This window comes from Suncus etruscus, chromosome 1, assembly GCF_024139225.1.
Source record: "Suncus etruscus isolate mSunEtr1 chromosome 1, mSunEtr1.pri.cur, whole genome shotgun sequence".
Classification (NCBI taxonomy): domain Eukaryota; kingdom Metazoa; phylum Chordata; class Mammalia; order Eulipotyphla; family Soricidae; genus Suncus; species Suncus etruscus.
Window position 1 is genome coordinate 25070235 of NC_064848.1, and position 8261 is coordinate 25078495.

Genomic DNA, 8261 nt, shown 5'->3' on the forward strand with positions numbered 1-8261 from the left:
CCATATGGGACGCCGGGGGATCGAACCGCGGTCCGTCTCCTAGGCTAGCGCAGGTAAGGCAGGCACCTTACCTCCAGCGCCACCGCCCGGCCCCCTGGTTTCTCACTCTTATTGGAGTAAAGTCTCTCAGTTTATTTTTCCAGAAGCCCTGGAAGCCACAGACATTTTCCACACCACAGCCTTGTGAACCACAGAACCTGGAATTCTGGACCTCCAAATTTTTCATATTGACACCCCAGTATTAGTACCAATTTAGATGTTAAAATAGCATAGAAGCCACCTAAGATTAACAAACAAAACTAATAATACAAAGTGATTAACTAGCAACAAACAACATAGTAAATCTTTAGACAATTATTTAAGGAACCCATTATGAGATAAAATAGTGTTCACAAATTTTCTTTTGCTGAAATTTTTTTCTCCAATAATTTCTTTACCACCTAGTGGTAAAACATAATAAAAAGTAAATGATCTCTTGACAGCCAAATAGGCAGGCTTGGGGTGGGTGGAAATCTGGGGACAACGATGGTGGGAATGTTATACACTGTTGGTGGGATTGATTTTGGGACATGAAATGCTGGAAACAAATGTATTATGAGCAACTATGTAAAGCAGGGTTCTTAAATAAAACAATATAAATACAAACAAACAAGAAATTGGTGCATATAGAGAATGTAGAATATTTATTAAATATGTAAAACTTATGTAAAATATTGGTGAGCTTTACTGTTGCTTCCAGTGAATAAAGTATTACAATAAAAATTTCTTTAAACAAACTGCTTCTTTATCCAGCATCAGTTTTGTATATTTCAGTGTAATTATAATCCAGATTTATTTATATTTTAATTTGCTGTTGAATTTCAATTTTCAAGACAAATTTTCAATGGCCTCCTCCATTTATTCTTCTTCTTTTTAATTCCCTCCTTGTGGGTCTCCATTTTTATATTCTCCAATCACTAAGATTAAGCCAACCATTCAAAGTAACATCAGAAATTTAGGCAACTATATTTTTAGGAAAACAAAGTAGAACTATTTTACACAAAAATATCAATCAGAGCAATATTTATGTTTGTATTTAATCAGATATACTATCTGTTTAAATTTGATACTGATTATTTTGCACTTATTGAAAGTGATATTTTATTAACCCATAAATATTCAATGTGAAAATTATTTTAAGGTCTTGCGAAGGGAATCTTTTCTTCCAACAAACATAACATTTATTTTAAATGAAACTATCTGTATTTTTCCGTCTCCAATGAAGGCACAATCAGGCCAACTGCAGCAGATATTTGGAAGAATTTATGCTTTGTTGTGACTGGCAAATCCTGGATGCTATGCTAAGGTAAAAAGCTCTTTTTCTGAAGTTTTTAAGGAGCAGAAAAATGAGTAACTGATTTGGGAATCATGCCATCCTTAAATCTGAAGGACAGGCTAGAATGTCTAAAGCTTTTGATGTAATTTCATTTTATAACATGCTTATCAAACTTTCAATGCCTTTATTGATGCCTTCAAAGTATTGAAGTAGTAAAAATGTGACTTGCTTTTTCTACACTATAGCATTATTCTTAATATTCTTGGAGTCTTTACTGGACAACTAAATGGTTCTTTTCATCTCCTAAAGTCTTTGAGGAAAATTTAGAGAACTAAGATGATAAATCAAGCATTTTAAGTACTTAAAAAGTTAGATAATCTCACTGAATCTTTATAATAATTCTTAGGAAAATAGTTTTCTCTCTATTTTGTAGTAGGAGAACCAGAAAAGTGAGTTACTTTTCTAAAGTCTGAATAGCTTATTCAGAATCAGCTGCTTTTCAAAAAGCTCTGTGCTTTTCTACTGTTCCAGAACTCCAATAAATCAATCACAGATTGATAACTGATTGAGATTTTTCAGGGTCTGTAGAAAAGTGGGTGGAAAAATTATCTTTAGAGTTTAGGGATTAGTATAAATTTTCTCAACACTCTTCAGCCAGACACCATGTCTGAGGCCAAGATATCATAGTTCCCTAAAGTTATTGCACTTGACTTTATGGCATCAATATCTCTATAAGTTATTGTATAACTCCCTGAGACATTTATTTGAACACTATAAATTATTCCTTAAATTTTATCATCCATTTATTTCACAAATATTAAGAAAATCTAGGAAAGAAAGGAAAATCTAGTTGACATAAACACAAGTTACTTTTTTTTTTCTTTTTAAAAAAATATGGAACGCTTCACGAATTTGCGTGTCATCCTTGTGCAGGGGCCATGCTAATCTTCTCTGTATCGTTCAAATTTTAGTATATGTGCTGCTGAAGCGAGCACACAAGTTACTTTGAAGATGCTTCGCCTCAACATCCTGATAGTATTTGTAAAAAAAAAGTTAGTATTTTAGTGTTATCAAAATAAATGAATTTCTATGAACTATTCAGTCACACTGAATGTCTATGATTCAAAAACTTTATCATTCTTGAATAAAATTTTTCACTTTTGTTTACCAATATACACACAGACAAGTCTATATGTTAATTGGTATTTTAAAAACAATTTTCTTGGTATTCAATTATTTAATGTGTAAATTAGTTTAGAATATTTTAAATCATTAATTATACAGACCAATATTTATTAAGTGATACTTAAGTACTCAAGACATTATCAAATTATCAAATGTATCTTAAGTGCTTTTAGGGTCTGATGTAGTGAAACGAAACTTAGACCATAATTCAAGAGAGAATAGAAGAAAGAACGTTGCTTTTTCACTCAGCATAATTGTCTCCTGTCCATCCTTGTATAGGAAAATTTTATTACTTCATTTTTCCAATAGCTGCATCGTATTCCATTGTGTAAATGTACAACAGCTTTTGCTGAGTGAAATGAGCCAGAGTAGTTTCCCTCATCTGAGAGATATAAGAAAAATAAAAGACAGTATGGCAGTAATCTTCAGAGACAATAGATCTGCACTCTGGGAGGACCAGCTTATGACATGAAGCTTGCCACCAGAGCAGTGACTGTAGCTATAGCACTAACCACAATGACAGCTTCCATAACAATGATAGTGAGGGAGAGAACCAGAATGCCTGTATGAGTGACAGGCAGGGGGTTGAGGGTGGGAGAGGAAAATGGGGGGACATTGGTGGTGGGAAGATGGCATTGATGAAGGGTGATGTACGTTTTATGACTGAAATCCCAGTGTGAACATTTCTGTAAGCACAGTGATTAAATTTTTTTTTAAAGAACCATTGAGGGGCGGGAGCAATAGCACAAGGGTAGGCATTTGTCTTGCACGGGACCAACCCAGACGGACCCGGTTTGATTCCCAGCATCCCACATAGTCCACCATGCCTACCAGGAGCGATATCTGAGCGCTGTGGAGTGTGACCCCCCCCCCCAAAAAAAAAAAGAACCGTTGCCTTTTATACTCTCCTGAAGGTAGATTATTGCCTGAGGTGGATGGGTGGGAGTGAAAGAGAGATATCAGAAACTAGAGAGCCAGCCAGGATGGACGCTGGAGCTCAGGGGGTGAAATGCTACATTTCCTGCTGAAATGAGAGAGAAAGCATAGCCAGGTGCATCTGGCTGATGCTGCTTAGCTCATATTAGGCCGGGCCCTCTGGCCCACAGGCTTCTGCTATTATACCTGGTCAGTTGACCATTACAGGGGGACAGTCTCAATCTACTGAGACAGCTAGAAGGGGGCGCCGTCATCTCTTAAAGTTACATTAATATTTATACATAACAGTCTGGCACATAGGATTGATCTTTTCTTGATAATTTGATCCATAATTGTTTTTCAGAAAGAGTCTTCACAATTAGTAAAAACAACTTCTGTTAAATATGTTCTATAGCAGGATTGATAAAAATATGTTCACATTGGGTTCATTCTTAGATCTTTTTGGATATCTATTGCAGTTTCATTTTAGAATATGCTTTTGGATTTGCTTTCTTTTCTTTTTTCATCTTTGTTTCACGTCCGGTAGTGCTGTTTGTGTGAACAGGGATCACTCATGGTGTTTGTTGCTCAGGGGACCATATGTGCTGTTCAGGATTGAACCCAAGTTGGTCATCTGCAATGTAAGCAACTTAGCGCCTGGACAATCTCTCCAGTCCCAGTAATAGATTTTCAGTTAACACTAGAAAAAGTCTGTGTATCTTTCCACAATAGCATAAAGATGATTGGGTGAAACCCTTACTCACTTAGTCCAAGATTCACACAATAAAAATGATATTTAAAGTAATTCTGATTATAATAATTGATGTATGTGTGTTTCCACTTAGATTTTATACTACTTACAATTATTGTATAATTGTTACTTTATTTTAATTTTAATATTTATTGATCATGTAATTATTCAATATTTATTACAAGGTTATCATGAGCTTCCCCTAACCAGACTGGAATTTATACCTTTTATCCACCAATATGAAGGTTCTATTTATGATATCTTCCTTTTTCCTTAGCTTTTTTCGTTTTTTGACTCACATGTGGCAGTGCCCAGGCAGTGCTCAAGTGTTCCTTCACTACTGGTGAAGTTCAATGGACCATATGAGGTACCAGGGTTTGAACCTGTATCTGCATGTTGAAGGTAAGCAAGCTACTCACTATAATATTTCTCCAGTCCCTCTATTCATGATATCTTGTACTAACACTTACAACAGCTACCTAATTGTTCTTCCTATTTTTACTTTGGCCTTTCTAGAGCATGCCTGGATGGAAGTTAAAATGTCTTGATGGAAGTTAAAATGAAATGTAAGCATACAAATTGATAATCCATGTATGATGTGATCCTATCCTTTTGAATCCCATGTCCCCATTGTCATTTGCTTACAACCCTTAAGTCCTCAGATAATTTATTCTTTCTTTTTTTTTTTTTTTTTTTGTGTGTGTTTTTTGGGTCACACCCGGCAGTGCTCAGGGGTTACTCCTGGCTCCATGCTCAGAAATTGCTCCTGGCAGGCACGGGGGACCATATGGGACACCGGGATTCGAACCAATGACCTTCTGCATGAAAGGCAAACGCCTTACCTCCATGCTATCTCCCTGGCCCAATTTATTCTTTCTTTTCTCATGCTTACTTACTCATTTTTTAGCTGTAACCTTTCTTATCAATAATCTAAAATAGCCACTCAGTTATTCTTCATGAATTCACATTGTTTTTAAGTCTGTATATTGTACCAATGGTATCCATAGTTGTCATTCTACTTGAAAGCAAGCTTGAAAAAACATATTGTTTCCATGAGAATTAGTTCATTCATTTTCTTATTCTCTCTTTCTTGTTTGATACTTCATTGAAGAACTATGTATGTGGTGATGCCAGGCACACAAAAGAGATATATTTGAAGAGATTTATAAATAAATGTAGGATGAATCTGTCTTAATTAAAGCTATATTTTATTAAAAATATTGAATTATATGTGAATAATCCAAAGAGTTTTATCTAGTAAGCACACGTACAGAGAATGCAGGAGAAAAATTTAGGCTCTCTATATAAATTACCCTCCTACTCATTTTCACATGAATAATCTCATTCTAAATTAAAATAGTTTTTGAAGTAAGAAAGCTTATATTACTTTTATTTATTTGTACTCAATTAACCAAATTAAAGGGCATAGGAACAGTAAGAGAAATCAAATTAAAATATATTTTCTACACGTTTCTTTCTTCACTATCTTTATTGTAAACTTATTATATTAGAAATATAATAATAACAAATTATAGGACATAAATGTTCTTTGTGAGAATGGTAGAGAACAAGAAAATAAACATATTCTTGATCATTTTTAACTTATATTCCACAGTAAAAGTAGATAGCATTAAATTAATTTATGGCTATCTCTAGCAGGATTTAATGCTAATAAAATGTTGATTTGTTAATTTTATCATTTTCTTGTTTAATTAGCATGTTAATGTCTTTAGAATATAAATTACATTATATATCTAAAGATAAGTATAAAAATGCTAAGTTACAGAAACAAAAGGAAGGAATTAATTTAATGTTATTCAATGTAAAGTAAATGTTATTTACTTTAATGTTATTAATTTACATTAATGTTACTTGAATGAATATGACGCTTGGAAATGTTGAAGGACAATATTTAAGACTTTTTTGGAAATAGCCCTTAAAAAAACAAATAGTATAATAGAAATAGACAGTAGAGATACTGTTAAAAATGTCCTTCATTTTTCTTAAAGCCCATAGATGAGTGAAACCATTCTGCGTCTTTCTCTCTCCCTCTGACTTACTTCACTCAGCATAATAGATTCCATGTACATCCATGTATTGGAAAATTTCATGACTTCATCTCTCCTGATGGCTGCATAGTATTCCATTGTGTATATGTACCACAGTTTCTTCAGCCACTCATCTGTTGAAGGGCATCTTGGTTGTTTCCAGAGTCTGGCTATTGTAAATAGCGCTGCAATGAATATAGGAGTAAGGAAGGGATTTTTGTATTGTATTTTTGTGTTTCTTGGGTATATTCCTAGGAGTGGTATAGCTGGATCGTATGGAAGCTCAATTTCCAGTTTGTGAAGGAATCTCCATATCGGACATTTTTAACAGTATCTCAGAGACAAGAGAGATGAGGGCTGGTAGGTGCAGCTCAGGACATGCAGCTCATCACATAGAGTGATGAGTGCAGTTGCAGAGATGACTACACTGAAAACTATCATAAAATGTGAATGAATGAGGGAAGTAGAAAGCCTGTCTCGAGTACAGGTGTAGGGGGGTAGGGAGGAGGGAGATCTGGGAAATTGGTGGTGGGAATGTTGCACCGGTGAAGGGGGGTGCTCTTTACATGACTGTAATCATACAACTATAATCATGTTTGTAATCACGGTGTTTAAATAAAGATAAAAAAAAAAAGAAAAGAAATAGACAGTAGAGATATCACCTGCTTTAAAATAGATTAGATTGAGCCTATAAAAATATATATAATTTGGGCCAGAGAGTTAGTAGAGGGGTTAAGCCTTTTGTTTCATTTTGTATGCAACTGGCCACAATCCTCAGCACCCCATAAGTACCTTGGAGCCTCACTAAGCATGATCTCTGAGTAGTGCAGAGACAGAAGTAAACCCTAAGCACCACCAGGTTGTGGCTCTCAAACAAAAAAATAAAATTCACATAAATAAGACTCAGATTAAGGATAATCACAGTGGTTTTTGAAAACCAAAAATAACTATTGAGTAGTTATATCTTAGAGAAAATAACACTAGAAGAAGCATTTTTCTTTGCCTTAAAAGAGAAAATGTACTTGATGTACTTCCAAAGAGGTGTCTAAATGGTTGTTATAAATGGGGGACATAGTCAATAGGGATGATAAATATTTATACTATTGAACAGAAATGGAAAATTACATTCATGGCACTAAGCCCTTTGACCATGTTACAAAGAATATCTGCCTGAAAACAATTTATTAGCATTGTTATTATGTGTGCTTAGGAAAGGTGTGTTTTATTTCTTTATAGACTTTATATTAAAGAATCTTTTGATGTATTTTTACTTTCACTTAAGTATGTATTATTTTATAGTTTCTTAATAAAATGTGGGCCATAAAAATACAAATAAAATTAGAAAAGAACTATTGCATTTATTTCATGTAGTGAATCTTATAAATAAACAACATGGCTTTTGACCTCTGTTATAAATTCAATACAGGCTATAGGTCATGCCCATGACCGATGTTATAAGTTATGGAATTAAATTCTGCTATTTATTGTATGTGTGCCAGAACTTACTCAACTTCTCTATGGTTTGCTCTATTTTTAAAAAAGAGAGACAGTTGAAACTGTCTGCCTCACCATATTGATCTACAAAGTAGCTAGGTTATTCATAAAATATTTAACAGTGATTTGTGTGTAATAAATGCTCAGAATGTAATCTTTTTATTTATTGACTACATATATATTTGAATGTCATACTAAAATTTTATTAATCCACTTGCATGACCACAAAGGTAAGAAGTAGCCAAATTCTTTCTCTATAACCAAGACTACAATACACATATTCATCACACGATCTTTTCTTTAAAAAAAAAAAAAAACAATTGAGGGCCCGGAGAGATAGCACAGCGGCGTTTGCCTTGCAAGCAGCTGATCCAGGACCAAAGGTGGTTGGTTCGAATCCCGGTATCCCATATGGTCCCCATGCCTGCCAGGAGCTATTTCTGAGCAGACAGCCAGGAATGACCCCTGAGCACTGCCGGGTGTGGCCCAAAAACCAAAAAAAAAACAACAATTGAACGGTTAAATTAATGGAACCTATTCTACTTTTGTGAGG

At 34.4% G+C, this 8261-nt stretch overlaps 1 non-coding gene across 1 annotated transcript; it reads right to left on the reverse strand.

Annotated features, from left to right (window-relative positions):
* Positions 1-2203: 2203 nt before the first annotated feature.
* LOC125996042 (U6 spliceosomal RNA) lies at positions 2204-2310 on the reverse strand. The gene has a single exon (XR_007491205.1). It is a non-coding gene; the product is annotated as a U6 spliceosomal RNA (small nuclear RNA).
* Between the last annotated feature and the right edge of the window lie 5951 nt (positions 2311-8261).